Source organism: Macaca fascicularis, chromosome 6, assembly GCF_037993035.2.
Source record: "Macaca fascicularis isolate 582-1 chromosome 6, T2T-MFA8v1.1".
NCBI lineage: Eukaryota > Metazoa > Chordata > Mammalia > Primates > Cercopithecidae > Macaca > Macaca fascicularis.
Genome location: NC_088380.1, coordinates 125,985,773 through 126,013,524, shown reverse-complemented (window position 1 = coordinate 126,013,524; position 27,752 = coordinate 125,985,773). Strand labels below are relative to the sequence as shown.

General features: G+C 40.0%; 1 protein-coding gene across 2 annotated transcripts in view; it reads right to left on the bottom strand.

The window, feature by feature from the left end:
• The window catches only part of TNFAIP8 (TNF alpha induced protein 8), a 123,065-nt gene that overhangs the window by 82,696 nt on the left and 12,617 nt on the right, over window positions 1–27,752 (bottom strand). The window lies entirely within an intron of this gene.

The following is a 27,752-nucleotide window of genomic DNA, read 5'->3' as shown; positions in this document are numbered from 1 at the left end:
ATATGACAGAGAGAGGAAACATCTCACAGAACATATGAACATATTGGGAAAACCTGGTCTTACCACTAGTTTGTAAGTTCCAAGAGGACCTGAACTATTTCTATCAACATTTATTCAGTCAGCAACTAATACTGGATGGTTACCACTGGTTAGACCCTGTCCCATGTGCTGGAGATTCACAAATGAACGAAACAGACGACAGACAAGGGCCTTTTTTTTTTTTTTTTTTTTTTTTTAAGAGACAGTGTGTCGTTATGTTGCCTAGGCTAGATGAGAATTCCTGGGCTCAAGTAATCCTCCTGCCTCAGCCTCCTGAGTAGCTGGGATTGTGATCCCAGGCATGTGTCATAACACAGGTCATTCTTAACGACCACATTATGCTGCCTCTACTAGCTTTTATGCTAGATGCATTTATTCTGTCTACAGCATGGAAAACTAACTTAATTTTGTTTGTCCCTTTAACCTCAAAACCTAACACATGAATGCCTAGTGAATAATAAGCACTTCAATATTTGCTGAATAAATGAATTGGTCAGCAGCATACACTTTAGCACTTAATTCAAAAACTAAGCTAGATGCAAAATGTTTCATATGCTGAGTCTTGCTGCTCCAGCTAGTGTATAAACTTTGTAAGCACAAGGATCACAGTATGTCTATGGGTACCAAATAAAAGCATTCCATCTTAAGGCTGCTTCACAATATACCAGTCCCAGAATTTAAAATAAGCACACATAATTTGTACTTCCATCAAATTATTAAAGGTACTGATAATTCTAATAATAAACATCATTTGTTAAAAAGGAGGCTAGCACATTCTGCAGAGTACTAAACTTTAGCAAATGTATATCTTCCCTGTTGTAGGGCATCATTAAAATAAAATGAAATGTCAAAGCCTGTGCCTATTATGAGACCCTTAGGAACAGTATCACATCTCTGGATTTGGGGGTTTGGTAGCTCTGGCAATGGTGGTCTCAAGAAAGTGAAAGCAAAACCTACCCCCCTTCCTTCTCTCCCTCCACCCTGGCCCCCAAAGCCTCATGTTTCATTACAAGCTGAGTGCCCTCAGACTTCCAATTGCCTTTAAGGTTTCTGTAAAACTCCTTTGAGTTTGTGGCAGATTTTAAAGAGTGGGCTTTTAAAATACTAAGCAGAAGAAGAATTTTCTTTGGAGCTGTTAAGTAGTCTTGAACTCACATATAAATTATTGGCTTTGAACTAATTATCTGTAACAAAAATGACAAATATGAAGCTGACCACTTTTATCCAATTGTTCTGGAAATTTTTGAAGCATTGTCAATCATTTTCACTGTACATAATATCTTCTCAATGTAATTTTTCCCCATCTTCATTGAGGTTCTTTTAATATAATTTAAACCTTCTTAATATTAAGCCAAAGTGAAGATTATAATAAACAATCAAAACAAGTATTTGTCCTGGTTTTTATTAGATAGCCTATTTTCCCAAGTACAGATTGTCCTAGTGAACTTCATTTTCTCTTTTAAAAATGTACATTCTATTCAGAATCTACAGAACTTTTAATTACCACATTTGCCTACTCTGCATAATCTGACAGCTAACCTCTCTGCCCTTTGGTATTCTTTCACTATAATTACCCAACATTTTCCTTCTGAATGTAGATCTTCATATTCTTTTTTCTTTTTTTGTATTTTTTGCAGAGATGGGGTTTCAAACTCCTGAGCTCAAGGGATCCACCCTGCCTTGGCCTCCCAATGTGCTGGGATTTCAGGCGTGAACCACTGCAACCAGCCACATTCTTATTTCATAAACTTTACAAGTTCACACTCTTCACTTTAAACAAATCTGCCCCCTTTGGCGTGTCATTTGAGTCCCACTGTATGTCATTAAGCTTCTTAACCTCAACCACTACTTCCCACTGAAATAACTCTATTTTCTTTTTTTCTAATGAAAAAGTAAGACATGTTCTATGTGAAAATTAAAATATGGTGAGCACTTACCACTTACTATGTGCCAGGCATTGAACTAAGTATTTTTTAAATCTTATTTTCATCCTCACGAGGTCAGTGCTCTGATGAGTTCCATTTTACATAAGAAAGTAGTTAAGTAAATTGCCAAGTTACAATAGCAGAAAGGGCAGGGTCAGAATTTGAATCCAGCTCTCTTTCCAAACCCTAGCTCAAACCGCTGTGTCAAACCAGACTCTTCCCCAATCCATTCCCAGCTAGAATCCCAAATAATAATTTGGTTATTTTTTCCAAAGTTTTAAATACCAAATAAGCATGCCTACCCTTTACCCTACCACCTTCCCTCTTACTTAAACAAGACCATATTATATACATTAGTTTAAAAGTTAATAATATAGTGTATCTTTCAAAGTCAATATGTATAGCTTTTTCTTTCTGTCATGGTTCCATACTAGTCCATCCTGTGGTAGTACCGCAACAATGTTAACCTTAGTTAAACCAGGTTTGGTTAAATTTGATGAACATTTGGGCTGTTAAGCACCACAGGTCTAAGGATACTTTTATTCCTCTGCTTAACACTCAAACTCTATAAACCAGAGCTTTGTTCCTCCTTCACGGGTGAACACCCACAATGTCGCTTCATCAGCACTTCTTAATAATTTTACTCTGCTCTTGCTAATCACCTTATTTGCCTGTTCCATTGATAGGAGTTCATTCATTGGAATTTTTTTTTTTTTTTTTTTGAGACTGAGTCTCTGTCGCCCAGGCTGGAGTGCAGTGACGCAATCTCGTCTCACTACAACCTCCGCCTTCAAGGTTCGAGCGATTCTCCTGCCTCAGCCTCCCGAGTAGCTGGGACCACAGGCGCGTGCCACCATGCCCGGTTAATTTTTTGTATTTTTAGTAGAGATGGGATTTCACCGTGTTAGCCAGCATGGTCTTGATCTCCTGACCTCGTGATCTGCCCACCCCGGCCTCCCAAAGTACTGGGATTACAGGCATGAGCCACCATGCCCGGCCCATTCATTGGGTTTTTAATATTTATTTGACCGTTCAAAATTCACACTGCCATTTCAACTTTTTGTTTCCTTTAAAATGAACACCAAGGCTGGGTGCAGTAACTCATGCCTGTAATCTCAGCACTTTGGGAGGCCAAGGCAGGAGGATCACTTGAGCCCAAGGGTTCAAGACCAGCTTGGGCATCATAGCAAGACCCCACTGCTATGAAAAATTTTAAATATTAGCCAGGCGTGGTGGTGCACACCTATAGTCCCAGCTACTCTGGGGGCTGAAGTGGGAGGACTGCTTGAGGCCAGGAGGTTGAGGCTGCAGTGAGCTATAATCATGCCATTGCACTCCAGCCTGGGCAACAGAGCAAGACCCTGTCTAAAAAAATAAAATAAAATAAAATAAAAACAGAAAAAATGAACACCAAAACAAAGCTAGGAATATTTAAGGCTTTGGAGTATAATGCTTTTGTTTGAAAACTCTTAAGTAGGTTTTAAGAGTATGGGGAAGGAGAAGGGGACCAGACAGGGGAGAGAAGGGCCAACCCCTGCTTTCAGAGCATTTATTTATTTATTTACTTACTTTTTTTTTTTTTTTTTTTTTTTAAGACAGAGTCTGGCTCTGTCTCCCAGACTGGAGTGCAGTGGCACGATCTCAGCTCACTGCAAGCTCCACCTCCCAGGTTCACGCCATTCTCCTGCCTCAGCCTCCCAAGTGGCTGGGACTTCAGGTGCCCGCCACCACACCCGGCTAATTTTTTGTATTTTCAGTAGAGACGGGGTTTCACCGTGTTAGCCAGGATGGTCTCAATCTCCTGACCTCGTGATCCGCCCTCCTCGGCCTCCTGGGATTACAGGCATGAGCCACCGTGCCCAGCCTATTTATTTATTTATAGATGGAGTCTCGCTCTGTCGCCCAAGCAGGAGTGCAGTGGCGCGATCTCCACTCACTATAACCTCCACCTTCCCAGTTCAAGCGATTCTCCTGTCTCAGCCTCTCGAGTAACTGGGATTACAGATGCGTGCCACCACACCCGGCTAATTTTTATTAGAGACAGTATTTCACCATTATTAGCCAGGATGGTGTCAAACTCCTGACCTCAAGTGATCCTCCCAGCTCGGCTTCCCAAAGTGCTGGGATTACAGGTGTGAGCCACCGCACCTGGCCTCAGAGCATTTTAATAAGCCTTCAGGACTAGGCTTTGGCCCAGACCAGGTTTTGCTCTCTCTCCTCTCCAAGTTTTCTGAGACCTTTTTCCTTGTCCTTATTGTGAGAGGTGCCCTGTAGTCCTCCAGTGGGCGCTGTCTTGGCCTACAGCCTCTGACCTTCTCCAGCGAAGTCTCCCTGTTGGGGTAACTGTCCTAGGAGAAGTTCAATTTCTGGGCATTAGCACAGAGTTCCCTCCACTCGGGGCTCTCCCAGAACGACCTTACCATGTTTCTAGCCTCAGCCCAATGTTCACCAGCCTTAGTACCTCATCTTGTGGAGGGAGTGGGGGGAGTGGAAGAGTGGCATCTGTTTCCTAACCTCTACATCTACAAATGCATCTGAGTTCTGACAGATACAATTAGCCTCAATGCAGCTGATTTCCACAGCTCTAAAATCCATCTCCTTGGGGAAGAAAACCTCTCCCCACAAAAGAAATCAAAGATGGACAGAAGAAGGGAAAAGCACAGCCACTTTTTGAGAACCTGCTATGTGACAGTGTGCCAGACATTTTATTCAGGTCTTCCCAGTTGGCCCTCTGCAGTCCTATGCGTCTGGTTTTATTTCTTCCCATTTTCAGTGGGCAAACAGTGGCCTAAAGAAGCAAATGATTTGACTAGCCAAGGCTTCACACTTGGGAAGCATTAGAGCTGAAATTCAGGTAATGATCCGCCCCAGACTTCTTGAGCCCACACGTTAACTGCCAATAAGACGAGAGCAGAATTTTCCAACCTGAGGCCCACAGACACCCTAGCAGCCCCTAGATGGGCTTTGGGGTTATCAGAATGTCCTGAGACTGGGGTGATGTGCCTTTTGTGAGTGGGGAGTCACTCTGAATGCTCCCAGGTTGCCTCCCCTGCTCCTCCCATATAGTCTGAACACCGATGCTTCGATCATGTGCAGAACTACCCACCCTGCTCTTCTGCCATTTCCTCTACTGTTATCTTTTCATTAAAGTCTTGAGAGCCATCTTCTTGCCATCTTATTTAAACAACTGTTGAAAGGGAATCACTTTTGGAGAATGTGCTGGAGTGAGCCACAGCCGCCCCTGTGGCAGCTGCCCCTGTGACAAGCAACACCACCCTCAAGCTTTCATCAGATTTTCAAAAGGGTCTAAAAACCAAAAAAGGATGGAAATCTAGTCAGGAACACTTCTACAGTCTTTTTTTCCTTTAACAGATAAAAACAAAAAATGCTGCTGAAAGCATGGTAAGTGTCTTCCAAAGGTGTCCATTCAGAGACGCAGAGGCACCCACAGAAAAGCCCTCAAGTGACCACATTTCAACTTGGTACAATAAAATTATTATTTGTCACTGAAGGTGAGAAAGTAGAATACTAATGCACGTTGCAGAGGCTTTTAATATAGAGGAAGGAAGTTGTGGTTTGAGTCGAAGAGGAAACTGCAGAAAAGGTCTTTGATCTTTGTATTTCACAAAAAGCAACTGAAAATGTAAATAACTGTCTCCTTCAATGCCAGTTGACAGTTAACAAGAAACAGTTTAGTAATTTTATCACACACATGCACAACTGCTTTTGCCTTTTTACCAGGCTATGATAGATAACTGGAGAGAGCATGAGTCAAATGGAGCAACAAGGAACACGCTGGCTCAGATGTTCTTCCAGTGCAGTATCAGAACGGTCTTTTTTTTTTTTTTTTTAGATGGAGTCTCACTCTGTAACCCAGGCTGGTGTGCAGTGGCACAATCTTGGCTCACTGCAACCTCTGCCGCCTGGGTTCAAAAGATTCTCCTGCCTCAGCCTCCCAAGTAGCTGGGATTACAGGCACCTGCCACTGCACCTGGCTAATTTTTGTAGTTTTAGTAGAGATGGGGTTTTACTATCTTCAAAGGCTGATCTTGAACTCCTCACCTCATGATCTACCCTCCTCGGTTTCCCAAAGTGCTGGGATTACAGGCGTGAGCCACCGTGCCCAGCCCAGAACGGTCTTAAGAAAGACCAAAAAAGCTTATACAGTCAAGACCATTTATTAAGTGCCAACTGTTTAAGACCTCCTCCCAAGGCCATTCCTGATGCAATGGAAACCTTTCAGTGCCAAGAGGCTGGAAGGCAGAGCCTGCATGACATACTGCACACACAGCTGGGAAACAAACAAACAAACAAAAAACAAGGTGGGCAACGTCGAGGAGAGAACAATACAGATTTCAAATCTAATTAAACAGAAAGAGAGAAACAGATGTGAGGGACAAAACTTGCCAACACTAAGCCCTTGGGAAATGATACAGATTGCCCTAGGAGAGTTCACAGGCGGCACATTGCTGGAAAACCTGCAGGAAAGAGGGAACGCTGTCATTTGCAAGAAAGCTATCAATTCACAACTAGTGTGCCTTCCTGTAATATGTATCTAATATTATTTTAATATCAATTATCTGTTGGGCAAGAGCTACAAAATGCCACATGTTGCACCATAGAAGTTTGCTCACCTGCAAATTACAGGGGTTAGAATAAACTTCTAACTTCTCTAATTCTAAGTAACATGACATTAGTATTTTTCAAGGTGCTGTTTGTGATTTGATTTTTCCTTGATATGAGGCTCTTTAGTAAATGAAGGCTGGCATTTAAATCACATGTGCAGACTCCAAAGGACAGTACTAGCTACCGATAAACATGGTGTGTCTGCAAAACTCTGGCTTGTTTCCAAGATTGCTCCAATGGGAAAGCAATTAAAACTATATTTTCCCCATTAAATTAGAATAATTTCCAAATAAATCTTGAAGGATATATATATATATACACACACACACACAGTCTTACTAAAATACACTTGCATTTCCACGATTCTAAAATACAGTTGATTGTAAGATGCACAATTTAACAGCAGATTTTTTTGGGGAAAAGACTGTAGCATTATCTGTGCATGTCCATTATACAACATATCTCCAATTGAGAATTGTTAAAAAATGAAAAATGTGCACCTTAGAATTGAAACACGATGGTATGAATGGATACATAAAGATGCTTAACTATATGTATCTATCTCTTTCCAGAAATTTTTCTCTACAAGGAACCCTGGCAGAAGCTGCTCATTTGTGTGTTTGGTTTCTTTCTAACGCTGAAAAACACAGACGCTAGCAAAAGATTTTTTTAAGTTGTACAAAAAAAGTACTGTGTGTACACCTTCTGACTCAGCAATTACACTTCCAGAAACGTATAAATATAATTGCTTGTATGTAATAACATATAAACGTGGTTGTTTATTGCAGTATTATTTATAACATAAAAACCAGTAAAGAACAAGAATGTTCAACAATAAGGGAATTCTTAAATAAACCACAGTATATTTGTGGACTTGGAATACAGAATACATATTAGAATATGGAATACTATGAAGGAAAAAGAATGAAGTAGATTTCTCTCCTTCCTAATATGAACTGATGTTCAAAGTATTTAATGTGGAAAAAAGGTGAGTCCCAAAGAGTAATTTTCTGTATGTCATCAACTATAAAATGTACATTACTTCATATTTTAATATATTTGAAATGGAGTATACCAATCAATGGCATCTTAAGAGTCCACAAAAAACGGCAGTTTGATTCTATTTGTATATGTATGTATAAAATGTGCATGCCTTAATATGCATAGGAAATTTCTGGGAAGCTACTTTTAACTGTAAAGCAGAAAAAGAGAAAGATGTCTTGTTTGTTTTATTTTACTTTACCCTATAGCCTTTATTTAAGTATGAGGTGTTTCCTTGAATACATATTACTTCTGAAACCAACCAACCAATCAACCAGCAAACCAAGTATACACCATTCTAGGCTCCTAAAAGGCAGTGGCTTGGATAATCACTGAGACAGGGTATACCTTTTGGGAAAATCACTCCTAGGAAAAATTTTTATTCATTAAAAAATATATTTCATAAAAAATGAAAAGCAAGGCCAGGCACAGTGGCATGTGCCCATAGTCCCAGCTACTTGGGAGGCCAAGACAGGAGGATCGCTTGAGCCCAGGAGTTCTGGGCTGTAATGCACTATGCCCATCAGGTGTCCACACTAAGTTCAGCATCAATATGGTGACCTCCCAGGAGCAGGGGACCACCAGGTTGCCTAAGGAGGGTAGAACTGGCCCAGGTCAGAAACAGAGCAGATCAAAACTCTCGTGCTGATCAGTAGTGGGATTGCGCCTATGAACAGCCACTGCACTCCAGCCTGGGAAACACAGAGACATTCCATCTTGAAAAAAAAGAAAGAAAGAAAGAAAAAAGAAAAGAAAAGCAAGGATCAAAGAAGGAAATGTAAGGATCAAAGAAAGGAGACATTCACTAGGAGATCCTAAGCACCTAGCTCTTTTGCTTCTTTTCTGTTTTCTGATCATTCAGGCAAGTTTTGCCAAAAGGTATAGCTTGTTCTCCACACTAGAGGTAGAGGGGGTTGGTAATTCAGAGGTATTCATAGGAAGTCCTGTTTTCTGGGAGGTGTGAAACAGTAATATAGTCTCCTTATCTGGCAGGTGGTGGGCAGCGGGGTTGGGGGGACGGGGTGTGGTGCACGCAGTCCCTGCCAAGGCCAACCACACCCAACACTGGAGGGTGGCCAGAAGGATCCGGAGCCAGGTCCACAGCACAGGTAAGTGGGAACCCTCAGGAGCCCTCAGAGGATGAAGACTTTAGGGCAGGTTTCTCAGCCTGTGGCCCTCCATCAAAGAATGAACAAGGAACCCTTATTAAAATGCAGGTTCCTCTGGCCTACCCATACCTCAGCAAAGTAATTTCCACAAACATTCCAACAGTATACCCGAGCTATCATGATTTGGGTATGTGTAATGTGTCGTTTATAAAGCGAGGTCCAGAAATTCAGATAACCTTTATAATGTGTGAAAAGTAGATTTGAGGCAATGGAGTTTGATAAATTTTGTTTCAAATGACTTCAAAAAAAGACTCTTTACAGATAGGATCTCACTGTGTTGCCCAGGCTGCAGTGCAATGGCTATTCAAAGGTGTGATCAAATGCACTACAGCCTTGAACTCCTGGGCTCATGTGGTCCTCCTGCCTCAGCCTTCCTAGCAGCTGGGACTACAGGTGTACACCACCGTACCCAGGCCCAAATGACCTTTAAAATTAGAATTGATACGACCATTCAAATAAAATGCATCTACATATTCTGAGATTAAACCCTATATATTTTAATAGTTGTTAGAAACTGAAACAGATATTTGGAAATTTCATCTCCTCCTTGAGAATTAGAAAACATGTATCTTCCCCAACATATTCAATTAAGAAAATAGTCATCTGAAAAATCGGTTCATTTTTGAGGGGAGGAAGCCCTAAAACGACTATCCAAGAGGTTTTATAAGATACCCCATATTTTCTGAAACCTTTTATTTTCCTTTGTAAATCAGCTTATTTTGATTCTGCTTATAGAGTGATCTTATAACTGGGAGTTCACAGCACTGTAATCTACACTTCCAATAGCTCTTCCTCTGTTGTTCCAGTTTGGAGTTTACAGATTGATGTTCACCTCCCTCCTCCCTCCCAGGGATGTGGTATTTTCTCTTTATGTCAAGCAGAACGCAGATTACACTGACTCATTCATAAATGATTTTAATTATATATCACTTTTCAAAGATAATTTTCACCTCACCATTCCTTTGGGACTTTTCTGTTCTGGTACAATGCAGCTTCAAACACAGAGTTAGAATTTATCACTTCAATTAATTTGTATTAAACAGAGATATGCTGATTTGCTTCCTGATGCATCCAAAAGGGAAACCTGTGCTACACAGTTGATACAGAAGATAACTAAAAATAATTTCTAAAAGGATAGTATCAGTTTCATTGACAGGAAATTATCCCCTGAAAAGAAAACAGGAATAGTTACTTTCATCTCATAGAAGTGAGCTCATGCAATCATGGTCTTTGCACAACATTCCCAACAAGAGAGTAACTGTGAGGACTACACATCATATTCAGATAATAATTCTAAGGTGCAAGTTTTAAGGACTTTGCCTATGGTGTGTGCATGGTAGCAGAGAAGGGGATCAGGTTTCCCTGTGGGTCATTGAGGGACCATTGTAGAGAATTATGTGTTTAGTTTAGAGGTAAGAAACAGTTCAGAGCGGCAAAAGCACAGAATGAGTGCCTTTGGAAAAGCAGGAGGAAATGAGGCTGCAAAGTTGGACAGGAACCAGATAAAGAGGTCTTTAATATGTTCGGTGAAACAGTTTGAACTTGATCCTGAAAGCAGGAGGAGCACTTTTAAGAATGTCAAGCTGGGTTAGCCAAACCACCTATAATCCCAGCTACACAGGAGGTTGGCGCAGGAGGATTGCTTGAGGCCAGGTATTTGGGGCTGCAGTGAGCTATGATCATGCTACTACACTCCAGCCTGGGCAACAGAGCAAGACCCTATCTCTACCAAAAAAAAAAAAAAAAATTAAATTTAAATTTGAAAATAAGGAAAAAGTTAAGAAAATCAAAAAGAATTTCAAGCTGGGGAATGAGAGGATCCGATCTGTATCATAGAAAGATCGCTCAAGCCATAAGAAAGGAAACTCAGGAGGGCAGTCACTCCATTTATACTCAGAAGACAGAGGGAGAAAAGGCTGAGAAAACCTCCATTCAAATACTAACATTTAGAACTCACTTACCTGGTACGTTTACTTAGGTGAAATATTTTACCCTTTACAATAGTGGGGAATTATTGCCCGAGGTTCCAGAAACTAAGTGTGGCTGTCTTATATTTACTTCTTACTATTGGGTTCACTTAATGTGACTAAAAAACTGGGAAGGGGAACTGTCTCATGAATCTGTGTGGCACTGCTTGGAAGAGGCTCTCTCTTTTTCCCTATCGTTTGTGTTGCTGCTCGTGGTCACTGCATGGAGCTTCTACTTGAATTCAACTTGTTTTCATGTTATGTTCTACTTGCCTGAAGCAAGCATTCAACCTTTCTGGTTAATATGCCATTAAACATCTTTTTGGATCTACTACACCCACTTCCACCCACATGATGAGGGAGGCGAAAGCCCTGTCCCCAACCTTTGAGAGCTCTGAGGTGCAAGTCAAGGTGTGTAGCTTTACTGACCCACAAGAGGCCCAGGTCCTTCTAACTGAGCCCATTACAGAGCATACAGCACTGCTCATACTATACTAGGAATGAGCAGAGGGAGGAGGAAGGAGGTGAAGCACCTTCTGCATAACATGTTGTCAGTGGCAAAACATTAACTGGGACCCAAGCCTCTGGCTTCCAAACTCTGAGCATTTTCTACCAGATGACATACACTTTAAACAAAACACAATACTCATTAAAGTAAGCATATTCTTCATGATCTCACTGGCATGGGTAATGGAAAACCAAGAAGTTATCTCTAACTGAATTGGAATGTTTACACTGGCTGCATAGCTGCTCCCCTAAAGGAATCTGTGGGGAAACCAGGCTCTGGTTTCCTCATTTCCTAGTGTGTGGTTTTTTCAGGGCACTAGGGCACATGAAGGGAGTCTTTCTAAGAGGGAGGAGGAGCTGAAGAGTGTGGCAGACATGAAAGGTCCTTCCAAGGAAAGTTCTAACACATGATAAAATCAAATGAATGAAGGCAGAAATTGTACTTCTAATGGCTGACTGCATAACAATTCACAATAACGTCTCCACTCAGGAGTGGGAAATCCCAATTAGGAAGCATCTCTCCTTCAACACTGATGCAAAATTAGGGCAGGGAGAAAGTCCAGGAATATAATAAAAAGCATTCTCCTTTTCGTCTCAGCATATGATAAGAGAGTTTGCTGTCTGGGGGTTTTGCTTGTTTTGGCAGGTGAACGATCTTAGATCATAAGCTTTAAGTGTTAATTATGAATGGAAATTAACACACTGATCCAGCTAACCTAATGAAAAGATGATGGTCAAGTGAGCAACACCCTCCAGATGAGCTCATAAAATGTCCACTTAAAGACTGTGGGGTAAAGGAGTGGCAGAAGATGATGTTGTTCAACATGATAAAGGTGAATAATTTGACAATTCAGCAGAGCCATTCTCAAGAGAAAAATAAATCATTTTCAAAACATCCTTCCCAAAGACAGCTGAATTTTTACTTTTACATTTACCCAGTGACTAGCTGGAAACATACTAAAAGCAGAGGAGAAAATGGGATTCTAGCAGGAAATATACTAAAAATAGAGGAGAAAAAACTATTTAGTGTTCTCTAGAAATCATTTTCTCTAATAAAAGGATGTCCATATTTCTGGATTATCTCTCTTGGAATGTAAGTTTTTTGAGGTTGTCACCCTTGAGAGCACAGATCTTCCATCTCATAAAGTACCAGTGAGCAATTACAGGGAAGCTATGCCTTAAAACCAAATGATGTGAATTCAACAGGTGGTTTGAAGGTCAAGCTCAATGCACTGGACTGTTACCCTGACCCCAACTAGGACAACTAAATAATGGTCCTATGATTCAAAATATCTGGTGAGTGAATAACCAACCCCTCCCTTATTTGCTAAAAGATGGAGACTGAAACAACTAAAACTATTTCAGAGCATGACAGGACCTTGGAAATTATGTAATCAAAGTAGTACCTTCATTCCTGAAGATAAACTAGAAAATTTATAGGAACATCTGTTTCATACCTCTTCAGTTCCTAGACTTTCATTTCTCCTATATCTTCCCCAATACAAAAATGCTAAATGAGATCTTGGAGTAGGGAAGGTACAGTGGGAATATCCTTAGTACCTGGGTTGGCACTTGGAATACATTTCATCCTAAGAAATAGGACTACGCTTCTGGTCCATTACAAATATGTGCCTTAATACTTCCAGGTTGATTCCTGGTTGTTTTTTTCACATAAAGATGACTTATTAAATATATTTTTATTTTCTCTCTTTAAGATTGTTCATTTCAAAAATCATAAATCATGCTGCTATAAAGACACATGCACACGTATGTTTATTGCGGCACTATTCACAATAGCAAAGACTTGGAATCAACCCAAATGTCCATCAGTGACAGACTAGATTAAGAAAATGTGGCACATATACACCATGGAATACTATGCAGCCATAAAAAAGGATGAGTTTGTGTCCTTTGTAGGGACATGGATGCAGCTGGAAACCATCATTCTTAGCAAACTATCACAAGAACACAAAACCAAACACCGCATGTTCTCACTCATAGGTGGGAACTGAACAATGAGATCACTTGGACTCGGGAAGGGGAACATCACACACCGAGGCCTATCATGGGGAGTGGGGAGGGGGGAGGGATTGCATTGGGAGTTATACCTGATGTAAATGACGAGTTGATGGGTGCTGACGAGTTGATGGGTGCAGCACACCAACATGGCACAAGTATACATATGTAACAAACCTGCACGTTATGCACATGTACCCTAGAACTCAAAGTATAATAATAATAATAATAAAAAAGAAAAGAAGGATAAACATAATAACTTTAGACTTTATTAAAAATGTACAATTAAATATGATTGTTAAAATTTTTGGAATATCAAAAGAGTAGAAAAATAATCTATAGTTCCAAGCCAGCAAATGAAGAAAAGTAGGACTATAGACAAATATATTAGTTTGATGAAAGTCAAGGAAAGGGATAAAATTAAGCAGAAAAGTATGGAAAACAAAAGACACAAAATAAAATGAAATAGATTCAAATATGTCAGTAAACACAACACATGAAAAGAGATTAAGCTCATCTATTATTGATCTCAAAAACATGATGTTGGGCAAAAAAACCAAGATGTATATTAACATATATATAGATATAGGATAATAACACCATTTGTGTAAAGATTAAAACATTATTATGTAAAAAAAAAAATCATAAACCACAGTTCTACAAAAAAGTTAATTCCACCCATATTCCCTGAGGGCCTACCATGTGCTAGACTCAGACCTGAGTGATGAGATATAGGTGGGACTCCAAGGTCTCCAGCCTGAAGAAGCTATGACATATAAATAACGGCAAAACCACATATAATCAAGGTGTGCAGAAAGTGTCATGAAAACCCAGGGAAAGAAGCAGCTGGTGCTGCTGAGAGAGGACTAGAGAAGGCTTCCCATAGGAGATGATTTTTTTTTTAAACTGGGACTTTGAAGACTGAATAGGATCTGGCCAGTAAAGAAGCGGGACAAGGGAATTATAGTCACTGGGAACAAGCCAATTGACAGAGGGGTAAGAATTGTGGAATATTCTAGATGGCATAAGCAGAGAGTGCCCAATGGGGAACAGTAGAAGGGAGGATAGAAAAACACCCTGAAGGAAGACATGAAGAGCTCTGAACATCAAACTACAAAGTTCAGATTTTAATCTGTAGGAATGTAAGGCCATTCATTGAGGGCTTTTACACAAGTAATGCAACTGGGTGGCAAGTCCAGGAATGGACCGGAAGCTAGGAGACTGCTAAGGAGACTTATGATAATCTTGACAATGAATAAAGATCTGAATTCTGAATTACAAACAACTGCTTCCACTACCTTCAAATTAAAAGCTTGGGGCCCAATTGTAATGTTTTTAGCATGAGACACCCTAAAACTGTGACTCGGAGATGGTCACTGCCTTTAACTCCCATCTGCACCTGCAATTCCTCCCCCTAGGAAAACATCACCTCCTCTTTCTCACCTACCTCACATAGATTCCATTAAACTGAAGTTTGTGGGAAAAAGGCTTTTAATGAAAAGTATGTTCCAATGCAACCGTAAAGGGGTAACAGCATAGCCTGTAGAGTCAAGCAGTGCCAGCACTAACACTGACTAGCTGCTGGATCTCAGGCAAGTTATTCAGTTTCTCTGTGCCTCAACTTTCCTTACTGTAAAATGGGAACAAAAAACTACCTTTTTAAGAATGTTAATTATGAGATTGGAAAACAGATCCTTAGACAAGTACATAGTAAGCCAGAAAAAAATGGTAACTATCACTCTTACATACACTTTGACAACAGACTGAGTCAGGAATGCAACATTCCTTCTAAGTTTCAAGGACATGTAAAAAAAATTCCTTTACTCAGTGCCATTACAAATAACATTTGATTTAGATGGTCTATTTTTTAAGACTGACGATTCTCCTGTAAAGCAGTAAAGCTCATTGTAATTTTATCCTTTCTAAAATGTACCACACTTAAAGAGAATAGGCTGAAGAAAATTTAACTTTCTTTCTGAGGATGTGATTACCATGATTTTCTCAAGTTCCTGCTAAGGTATTGGGAAGAGCTAACACATTAAAAATGAATTGATATACTACGGATTTGGTTCCAATGGAAGTAAAATTATGTCCCAAGACTGCCTACAACATCCACCATTGTAAAGCATTGCAAGTGTTATCTGACATCCACACAATAACAGGCATGTGACTGCCCTTTTAAAAATTTTTTATTATTCAAATTTTCAAGCACTCATGAAAGTAGAAAGAGTACAATAAACTCTCATCTATAACCCACCTTCAAGAATAACCAGTATTTTGCCAATCTTGTTTCATTTGTACCTCTCTACCACTCGACTCTTGTTTTGTTACCGTTTTTCCCCATAGCCTTATTGAGAAATAATGTATCATTGTAAATGTACAATTCAATGATTTTTTAGTGTATAAAGTTGCGTAACCATTACCAGAATCCAATTTTCAGAACATTTCCTCATCCAGAATGAATCGGGACAATATAGGATACATACACAATGGAATACCGTTCAGCCTTAAAAAAGAAGAAATCCTGTTATTTGTGACAACATGGATGAACCTGGAGAACATTATATTAAGTGAAATAAGCCAGGTGCAGAAAGACAAACACCACATGATCTCACTCATATGTGTAGTAAAAAAGTTGAACTCAGAAATGAGTAAAATGGTGGTTACCGGAGGCTGAAGGTGGGGAGATGGGGAGATGTTGGTCAAAAGACATAAAATTTCAATTAGACAGGAGGAACAAGTTCAAAAGGATCTACTGTACATCATGGTAGCAACAGTTAATAACAATCTATTGTATATTTGAAAACTGCTGAAAGAGTAGATTTTTAAGTGTTTGTACCACATATGAAAAAAAAGGGATGTGAGGCAATGCATGTGTTAAATGGCTTGATTTAGCCATTCCACAACATACACATATATCAAAAATCATCTTGTACACACAAATATATACAGTTTTTAGTTGTCAATTACAGTAAAATTTAAAAACAAAATTAAAAAGGACTCCTGCCATTGGTCATAACACAGATGAACCTGGAATGATGCTAAGTGAAATAAGTCACACAGATAAAGATAAATACTATTTACAAAAAAAAAAAAAAAAAAAAACAAGAACATTTCACCATCCCACAGCACCAATTTTTAGTTAATTCCCATTCTGACTTCAGCCTCAGGCAGCACTAATCTACTTGCTGTTTATAGATTCCCCTTTTCTAGGCATTTCACATGAACAGAACCACACAATATGTAGCCTTTTGCATCTGGTTTATTTTACCTGGCACAATGTTTTTGAGATTCATCCATGCTGTAGTAGGTACAGTACTTTGTTTTTATTTTTATTGCTAAATAGTATTTCATTGTATACATATGCCACATCGATTATTCATTCACTAACTGGTGGATATTTGAGCTGTTGCCAGTTTTTGGTTCTTATGTATAATCTTGTATTAACATCTGCTTATAAGTATTTGTATAGACATGTTTTCATTTTTCTGTGTAGACACCTAGAAGTAGACTTGCTGGGTTTTGTACTGTCTTTTACCCAACAGAATAACAAAATACCATATGATCCAACATTTTATTTAATGAATGAGGAAATGAAAAGTCCAAAGACATTAACTAATTTCCTCATATTCACAGTTCATTGGTGACAGAGACAGAATTCAAACCCAGGACTTAACACTCTTCCTTTTTTCTTCTTTTGTAATCAGTTTCATTCCCACACCCCCAGAAACACTCCGCCTGGAGCCCTCCTCCTTCAGCTCTATTCTAGATGGGCTTTTCTCCTTGGGCCAGAGCTGCAATAAGGAACTTCCTTTCTCAAGTCCTTCTGGGGCTCCCCTTTACCTCCTGCAGACTTTCCCATCGCTACTCCCATCCTAAAGCCTCTGCTTCACCTATGCCTCTGCGGAACCTGGGAACTCTCATTTCTGAGCCTTCCTGGCATTCTGTGAGCAAATCAATCACTTCCAGTCCTCTCCCTGTGAGCCCTACAGGCATTTTATTCTTGATTCCACTTCTCTCTGCAAATGCATTTGCCATCACTTCATCTGCTTTCTATCTTTAGGTCCCGTACGGGTCAGGGTTACAGATGTCTCCAAGGTTTATAAGGATACAGTCTGCATTCCTGGTTTTCACTCTTTTAGTTTGAGGGAGATTTTCAAGAGACAAAAGCAAAAATGTCTTTGCTAGTTTGACACAAGAAATCTCCAACTTTGTTGAAATTATCTCTTGAGTGAAATACTTACACGGTCAATGAAAACACAAGGACAATGAATGACAATTCCATTCAAACTAAGGGGCATAAGAGGGAAAAAACTCTGCCCCAAATCCTAAAAAGGAATTTTATCCCATAAATGTATGCATGAAAGAGGCTGCCTTTCACTATTCAAAGATGAGAGCTGCCCTTCCTGCACACTGTGGCTGGTACTACCCCATTAGTTTAACTTAAGCAAAACAAGAATGCTCTTTGAAGCTAAAAATAATCCATGAGTTTTTAAAAATAAAATTATTACTCCAAATTTCCTAAAAATACTATGGCAAATGCCAAGCACACAGAAATGATTCTGAACACTTTTTTCCACTTACATAAATCAAATCCACTGCAACTGCTCCTCTTTTGAAAAATGCTTAACTGTAAATTATGCACGACAGGCCGGAAACAGTGGCTGTACACACATGTAGTAATTGGCTGTTATTATCCAAGTAGCTAGCAAGTAGTTATTGGGCACCCAGTGTGCTAGACACAGCAGGGGAAATAGAAACAGATAAAGACATGGCCCTATAGCCCTTGCAATCTACTTGTGATAACAAGATAAATACACAAAAAGTTAAACAGTACAAGGTAGTATGTGATCAAGGGACATGGGCAAAAGTGTTACACAATTTTAGAAATTAGAGAGCTGACTACTTGGATAATACCAGGAACAAACGACAAGGGCACCAAAACCCTAAAGGTCACACACAAACTAAAGCTAAAATATGCCAATGATTATGTCACTTGCCTGCTCAAAAACCTTCAAATACCCATCACTAATAAACAAAGAAAGTCCAAACTCCTTAGCTCGGCATGCAAGACCCCACAGGCCCTGACCCCTTCCTACCTGACTGGGTTTTACTCCAGCCACACTGCTCCATTAATGTCCCTTGAACACACTGACACCTGCTGCTGTCCACCCGGCTTTGCTCCTGATGCCCTATCCCAACCAACACCCTTTCCCTCAACCTCAGCTACTAAAAATCCATCAATTTTACATTCTGCCTCCTTCCTTTGAGGCATCCCAACACTTCTTTCCATTATTATGCAGATCTCCGCCTCTTCATGCAGCCAGTCTCCAAGATGCCCCCAATGATTCCATATTCATTCCTTTGTGTAATCCCCTCCCATATGATCTGTGTAACCAGTAAGTCACACACCAGAAGTGTGTCTTCCAAGGCTTGATCACAGGAGACATCTGAGGCTTCCACCTTATGTTCCCTTGGATCACTCACTCTAAGGAGAGTCATCCACCATGTCATGAGGACACTCCAATAAACCTATGAAGAGGTTTATGTATCGAGGGACTGAGATTTCCTGCCTAGAGCGACTACCAACTTGCCAACTGTATAAGTGAACCAGCTTGGAACTGGATTCTCCAGCCGCAGAAAACGTTCAGGTATCTGTTGACCTGGCCAGCTCACTGACTACAGTCCTATGGGAGACCTCAAGCTAGAACCACCCAGCTAAGTAGCTCTCAAATTCCTGACCCACAGAAAATATATATAACGATAAATGTTTATTGTTGTTTTTAGCTACTAAGTTTTAGTAATCTGTTATGCAGCAACAGACAACTAATACACTTCACTTATGTATTCTGTATTGCATTCCAATTATTTCTGTCCTAACATTTTTCTTAAAACTAGATTAATAGGTCCCAGAGGGCAGAGACTTTAATATTTTCAACTCTGCATGTTTAGTAAGACATTTAGTAATCATTAGTTGATTGAATAAGAGCATTTTAAAACGTAATGAAATCGTTGGTGAAGCTGTGTCTTGGACTGACTTCATATTGGTTTTGAATGATTTTGTAATTTATTTTTAACTTTAAGGACATTTAACTTTATGGGCATTGGAGCAAGGCAAAAATTAGTGATGGGAATGGGAGGAAGAGGCTGGCAATAATAAACAGCAGCCACATACAGGGTTTGGTGTCAGCCATGTCTAAGCAGCTTGAACCTGGTAGAATTCCCTTGTGCCAGGCACCCTGTCCCAGTCCCAGAAACTGATAGCATTTCATAAGTTTTTATTTGAGAAGATTTATTCTGAATTCTCTAATATTTAAAAGAGGTTTCCAGCCCAATACAGGTCTTCTCTTGAAGTCATGGCTAAGCTACAGCCTAGCAGAGTCCTTCTCTTACAAACCTAACAGTCCTCTTAGGTCTTCTTGGAATCCAGTGAAACTGGTCTGGGTGACTAGTAAGACTGAAAGCCTCTCTAAGTCATAAATAAAAACAGAAACAAACCTGGACCAATCTTTTGGCAGTTCTTTCATAAACAAAACCATAGATACCACAGAAAGATACACACTACTGGGAACACAAGTCTGATAAGCATCCCTTTGTGAAATTATAGGAGATTTGATTGTATACAATAAGTATAGTAAGGTGTGATCATGATATAAAATACACTAATTCCTAACAGGTAAGCTGGCCCAGAAGGTAAGTTTGCTTTGAATCAACATTTGTATTAATGACTCTGCATGATGAAAGAAATAGCAAAACAATTAAGAACCTCCATAAAAGAAGGCTACAAAACCGTGCTAGGAAGCAGTTGGTTCTCATTGTAAAAAGGAGTGAATGTGGCTTTAAGCCAACAAAAGGAACACAAATCCAGTCAACTTAGCCTAGGGCCAAAGCAAGATTCATTCCAAGAATGAGTAGTTAGTGCTTGTTATAATTCTGTGCAGTTTAATTTTAAATGCCCTTCTCTCTCTTTGGAGACTATATCCACAAACCTCAAAGAGATTCTGGTATTTAGTCTAATTCTTTCCATATGTTAAACACACCTCATTGCCTATAGGCACCAGTCAGATTAGTTTCTTCTGAAAAAGGAGGTTAGAGATTGATCCTTCTATGTAAAATTATTTCATCCTATTAGTGTTAGGGACCTGAAATTTATTAGCAAACAACTTGGGGCTACTTATACAAGCCTGTCGATAAGGAAAGACTGCCTTGCAGCTGTTCCCAACTGCTTTTCTAAATAAAGAGCCATTGCTTGAGTGAAACTCTGTCTAATCTCTTAAAGATGTGTATTTAATTAAAGAAAACTTTTTTCAGTGGCCGAAGGCCTTAATCCCATTGATTGTGCTGCAAACATCAATCAAATCATTTGTTAATGTTTTTGCTCCCATAAAATTTAGCAACATCAGAATAAGACCATGCCTTTTAGGAATATACGATGCTTACATTCCCTCAAGTACATCTTTGTTTCATACTCTCCATTTATTTCTCAGGAAAGGCAACAACCAACTAAACTCCAATTGTTTCATTTAGAAACACATCAAGTGTCCATAAAAACATGCAAAACGGTGTACAAAATAATGTTAAGAGGAAACAGAACATTAAATTGTGTATATTCTATGGTCACAGCTATATATAACCATAGATGAGGATGGAAAGGAATACGAGAAATGAAACATATGTTTTCACACACACCTCTATAACCTTACTGCTTTTTCTTTATAAATTTCCTTTACTTTTGCTGGGAGTTGTCTTAGTAATGGGTGTAGTATGTTTGCTTTTTAAATTATCAGGTTAACATCTCACCTCATCAGACAAAAGCTTATGGGCCAATTACTCACGTACAAGGTGGTGACTGTCTAGACCAACCGAGATAAGACGCCTGCCTGGTCTCCTCCTAAAAATTCCTCAGGCTTAGTAAAGCCACAATTTTCAAGTTTAATCCCTGCAGGGGGAAAGAAACTGTGTCTAGCTTGGATTTCAAGGAAATGTTCTCATTTTTAGTTGAAACTAAAATAACCCCTTAAGTAAAAATGATATTTAGGCAAATCCTAAAAATGAAGTCATTGGTTAACACATATTTACTGAGAACATGGGCACAAAGATGAGTTCCAGAGATAACAAAACTGAGTTACTTCCTAGAAGCAGACAGCAGAATAGCAGCTGTCAGGGGCTGGGTTTGGAGGGTGGGGAATGGGGAGATGTTGATACAAACCTTCAGTTATAAGACGAGTAAGTTCTGGGGACCTAATATACAGCACGGCGACTATAGTTAATAAGTCTGTATTGTTTACTTGAAATTTACTAATAGAGCAGATTTTAAGTGTTCCCACCACACATACACACACACACGGTAACTACGTGTGGTGAAGGATTTATTAATTAACTTGACTCTGGTAATCATTACACATCAAATCATCACATTCTACCCCTTGAATTTATACAATTTTTATTTGTCAATTATATCTCAGTAAAGCTGGAAAAAAAAAAAAAAAGCAAAACAAAGACTTGGTTACTGCCCCCGGGAAGCTATCCTAGTAAGGCACAGAAGGCTGCAAACTAAGGTGGAATGCTGTAAGTGATAGAATCAATATAAAGAAAGGAAACTAGAAAGAACTACACAAAACCTTAAGAGGAAGAGATGACTTCTGAACCAGAAAAGGCTTCCTGGAGGAGGCAGCATCTGAACTGGCTCCTAGAGGGTAGGCTAATGTTGTCCAGGAAAGAGAAGCAATGGGCAACGCAGGAAAGGGGCGATACAATCAGGCAAAGGAAGGGATGTGTGCGATGTGTTCTGGAACAATGCAGGGTTTAGAAATGGGAACCAAAGGAAACATTCAGAGGAGGAGTAGGCATCACATCTGGCCTTGGGCATGGACAGAAGGATGGGGCAAGTGAGCAAATACTGTCCTCCGGGCTCCGTGCATTTGTTGTTCTATTTAATACTGACAACTTGTCTTGTAAGTGGGAAGACTGAGGCTAGAGGAAGTTGCGTAGTTTCACAGCACGCAGTTCACCTCTGTATTCTTGCACTAACACTGTGACTGGGGCATGGCAGAGCCACCACAAACATTGCCCAAATGCAAGATGACAAACTCACAGGCCAGGCCCATCGCCTGCCTGCTCTGCCATGATGCTCTTTGGGACTTTTTTTTTTTTTTTTTTTTTTTGAGACTGAGTCTCGCTCTGTAGCCCAGGCTGGAGTGCAGTGGCGCGATCTCGGCTCACTGCAAGCTCCGCCTCCCGGGTTCACGCCATTCTCCTGCCTCAGCCTCCTGAGTAGCTGGGACTACAGGCGCCCGCCACCAGGCCCGGCGAATTTTTTTGTATTTTTAGTAGAGACGGGGTTTCACCGTGTTAGCCAGGACGGTCTCGATCTCCTGACCTTGTGATCCGCCCGCCTCGGCCTCCAAAAGTGCTGGGATTACAGGCGAGAGCCACCGCGCCCGACCGGGACTTTTAAAAATGTACACTGGGAATCATTGACTATTCTGGGTTAGAGGAATCAATAACCAGAGATTTGTGTTTTGAGAAGAGGATAGTAAAGGCTGGGGAAGTGCAGTGTGGGAGTTACCCAACACTGGGAGCCTGAAGAGTTTCCAGACAATGCCTACCTTTTCTCAGCATGCACTTTTTATACAGATTTTTCTAAGAAAGTACTAGAATGCCTCAAAACCTCAACTGAAATCTAAATTCCCTCCTTTGCCAAATATATTTTTATTATACAATTTAAACACATAGACAGTATAAAATGAAAAGTTAAACTCTTTTCCTCTCTTTCAACTCATAGTTCCACTACTAACAGTATATTGTTCATTCTTCTAAAAAAAAAAAAAAAGAAAAAGGCTTATGTACTCATAAACTTACAATATGCCTTTTTACACATGATGAGATCAGTATTTTGTTTTTTGAGTTAATCTGTGTTGGAGATCTTTCCGTATCAGTGCACAGAGACCAACCTCGTTCTAAAGCTGCAGTGTTTCATCTCAAGGAAGCGCCCTCATGTATGTAAAAGCAGCTGACCCATATTTAGGTTGTTCAAGTTTTTGTTTTGTTCATTCTTAAAAACAATGCTGTACTGAACCCTTTTTGTATCAAAATGAATTCACTTGTGGTCACTTGTATCAGCTTCTTGGATACTTTTACAGATAGGCTCTCTTGTGTAAAACATAATTTAGCAAAGTTTCCTTGTATGTTGGTAGAGTTAACAGTCACTTATCTTAGCAATGAGAGGGAACACAAATATAGCCTAAAAATAAACCTACTCACAAGATTATCTCAAGGCAAACATTTTGTAGTTCTGGAGCCTCCTGGGAAGACTCTGGGGCCAGAGTTCTTCCTGGCTTCCCACCCAAAGCCACTTATGCAGAATTTCTCATTCCACACTGGGGCAGTCAGCACTTCTTCCCACAGGGACCCAGGATACTACTCTTCTGGCTCCACCAGTAGCTTCGGACTCCCTGGTTCCCATGCTTCAAATGACAATGAAAAGTACATGTGATAATTACCGGAATACAGAATTTTCACACTGAGGGATTAGAGATGATTTATAGTTGACAACTCACATTTCTTAGATATACCAATTACAGCCCAGAGGGGTTGAGCATCTCAACAATATTACATACCCAGTCTCTGCACAGACCTACCTGCTCACCTGTCCAGAGTTTTTCCTATTACCTAGTACCAAATAATTGCTGCATCCTTTGCTTAACTATTTCAAAAAGACCACGTAAGCAAAATTTCTCTATGATATTCCGCTGGGTATAAACGATGCTTTAAATTAGAAAAAAAAAAAAAAGATTCTGACAACATATGGAGAGATAGCACAGATAGTAAGAAATTCAAAAACCTTATTTCTAGATAATTTTAACTTCTTTCTCTACCAAACTCACTACTAGAATGCCTAGCAAGTTTCAAAATTGGCACATTTAAGTTTCACCTCCCTTCTTCTTGTCCCTTATTGAGGTATTGTTAACAAGCAAATGCTAGTAACACTGCTGACTTGTTATCAGCAAGACAGGTTGCTCTCAAGTTGTCTGCAGCCCTGACAATGGATGTATAAACCTGGGGCTACTCAGGCTGTGAGACTTGGAGTCATGTTTTTATGCTACAGAATTTTTTTTTTTTTTTTTTTGTAGATGGAGTCTAGCTCTGTCACCCAGGTTGGAGTGCAGCGGTGCAATCTTGGTTCACTGCAACCTCCTCATCCTGGGTTCAAGCAATTCTCCTGCCTCAGCCTCTCAAGTAGCTGGGACTAGAGGCATGCACCACCATGCCAGGCTAATTTTTGTATTTTTAGTAGAAGGGGGTTTTGCCATGTTGGTCAAGCTGGTCTTGAACTCCTGGCCTCAAGTGATCCACCCATCTCAGCCTCCTAAAGTGCTGGGATTACAGGCGCCTGGTCTAAATCAGGGATTTTTAAAAAGCTCTGAGAAAAATCTGTTCAAAAGTTTTTTTTGGTTTTTTTTTTTTGGTTGAAGAACTGTTCTACAATATTCAAGATCGCTATCCTTTAACCCCTGGATCCCAGCTCTGTTACTACCCTCCAGCAAGCCCTTGCAAGCTGGCTGGGTGGCTTAGTTCCTGCAAGAGGAACTACGGCAATATGGTTAGAAACCACCGGATTTGAATATCTGATTTCCTCTGACCTTGGGTAACAACTTAAGCTCTTGCAGTCTGTTTTCCCATCTTTAAAATGGGGATAATAATGATAGAACTTATTTCAAACTGTCATTGAAGAATGTGGCAATGTATAGAGAGATCTTAGTACAGTGCCTGGCACATAGTAAGTGGTCAAAAACTACTGAGCCTTTACTGTCACACTTGGCACATACATGGGCCAACCAGAGGCAAAAGGCAAAAAGACAGGCAGCTGAGAACAGAAGAAGAACAAGTCTTCAGTATGATTTCTGCTGAACTAATAAAACAGAATAGAAAGTTTTGTTTTTGTGTTTTTTTTTTAACCCAAGTACTTATTTGTCTCAAAGATTCTTTGGAGCAAAGAGTCATTTCCAGGACTGTTTCAACTGTGACCTGAAAAACTAGATCTGGGAAGAAATTCACTAGAGCAGTCAGGATCATGAGTGGCCTCCCACAGGCCCGGCCACAGAGAGAAGGGCCCAACTCTACAGCTCCTCACTTCAGGGCACTGACCAGGAACAGAAAAGGAGGGAGTAAGAGCAATTTCTCAAGTCACAGGCAGCTTTTCCATATCTGACTCTCTTACAGCAAGATCTCCTTGGTGTGACCAAGGCTAAGAGTTTCCCTTTTTCTTTATACCTGCAATAAGAGATCACCTAAGCATTTACATCCATCAGGGAAGAACCACTATTCCATTACCTTTTTTTAATTAATAGAAACAGGGTCTTGCTATGTTGCCAGGCTGGTCTCAAACTCCTGGGCTCAGGGGATCCTCCCACCTCAGCCTCCGGAGTAGCTGGGACTTCAGGTGTGGGCCACTATGCCTAGCCTATCACTCCTTGATCATTTTCATCGTTTTTGTAGAGTGAAAGCTTTTAAAAGCTAAGTGTCATACGATTGGTTTTTTCCTATTATTACATGTGACTGGGATACTCAAGAGGATGAAAGAAAAAGTTGGAATGGCCCACAGGCCAGGACCTAACAGGGTGAGAGAATCAGGGCAAGAATGTCTTACTAAACTAGTGCAGGCCACGAATAAAACAGGGCAGCCCAAGGTCATCACCATATGGTCAATGCTTTGAGAAGCAAGAGATATCAAAGTTCAGAGGTCACCAACTCACCTGTCTCTAGGAGTCAGGCAGATAAATGAAATGCATGACCTACCAGGAGGAACACAATAGGGAGCAGCAGAGTCTTTGGCCAAACTGGCACAAATGCCCCGCTAAGTGAGATGGCAATTTTAAAAGCTGAACACAGTGTGTAAGTTGAGCAAAATGCATCTGAGTTATATCTTGGCCAAGGGTCTCATTTTGCAGTGCCCTGCAAAAGGTTCTGATGGGCAAGAAATGAAGACCAAAAAGATCAGTCAAGAAAGGAAAGGGCAGGAAGGAAGAAAGGGCCTGTCTGGGCAGGTGCAATCCCCAGCACCCACTGATGCAGTGGTCAGAAAAGGTAGGTCACAGAGAGGCTGGGATCTATGTCCCACACGCCAGGGGCCTGGGCTATAAAACCCAGAAAAGAATAGATCAAGGTGTAGACAAAGAAAAGGGCAAGCAGGCATGGGGACCACAGTGGCCTTACTGTGGAGTCAGATACTCTGTGAGCCAGGAGTTCCCAACATGCTAGTACTGAAAATGCAATACAACAAGAACACAGTCTGAAAACCAGACACAGGACAACCCAGAACCGACGGGTGCTGCACCCTCATACCTTCTGCTCAGGGGAAGGGCCTGTCTCAAGGAACACAAAGGCAAAGCCTCACCGGATCAGAGGAAAAGAGGCAAAGGGATGGGACAGATCCCAACAGGCTAATAACAACAAGAAAAAAGCCCACATCCTTCCACAGCATTTATTTCATAAGCAAGTATATGTTTAGTGTTAATTCTGTACTATTTACAAGGTCCAGCGGAGGTTACAAAGATAAAAAACCTACAGTTACTGAGAGTAAGTGGCTTATTCTGGGTCAAGAGCAGAAAGAGATTATTTGGCACCACAGTTGACCAAGTCATACGCTCAGATTTGGTAACATAACAGCTCGCTAGTTACAGTACTGAAATGCTCATACTCTGTCAACTGAATGAAATTATATATAGTTGATACTCTGAAAAGTGCTAAAAGAGTAGCTCGTATAGTGGGAAAACATTGAGATCATCATCATTAGACTTTCAGACAACAATAGTTTACATCAGAAGAAAATGGAGTGACATATTTAAAATTCTCAAGGAAAGAAAATGTGAGCCAAGGATTTTATATCAGACAACAGTGACCCTTAATTATAAAGGTCACAGACCAAGTTTTATCAAGAAATTAGGGAATATTGTTCCCATGATCCTTTCCTATTAAATCTACTAAAGAAAGAGCTTCAATCAAAATGTCTAGAGACACTGATATGAGGACAAGTGATAAGCATGATGTATATACAACAACCTGTACAAATAAGACCAAATGAGTATTAAAAGGGAGATATTTTAATATATAACAATAATAAGATCTGATGATGCAGAAGTACTAAACCTTTTTTTTTAACGTGGGGCAGAATTAGTATGGCATATGCCAAAGAAATTATTTTTGTTGTTTTCATTAATCATAGCTGGTAATGGTAGTATTACTGTCATTATTTGGAGACTACTGTGTGTGTAATATGGGGTAATCAAATAGGTAATTATATAATAGTCTATTTCCCTTGTGACCAAAAAACCAGGATTTAAAGTGCAGAAGGAAAGGAATAAAAATGTAATATATAAGAGGTTAAACAGAAACCCTATAGTCTTGAATTTGAATTGGAAATAGCATTATTAACTCACAAAGTATTTTATCTTTATATGAGT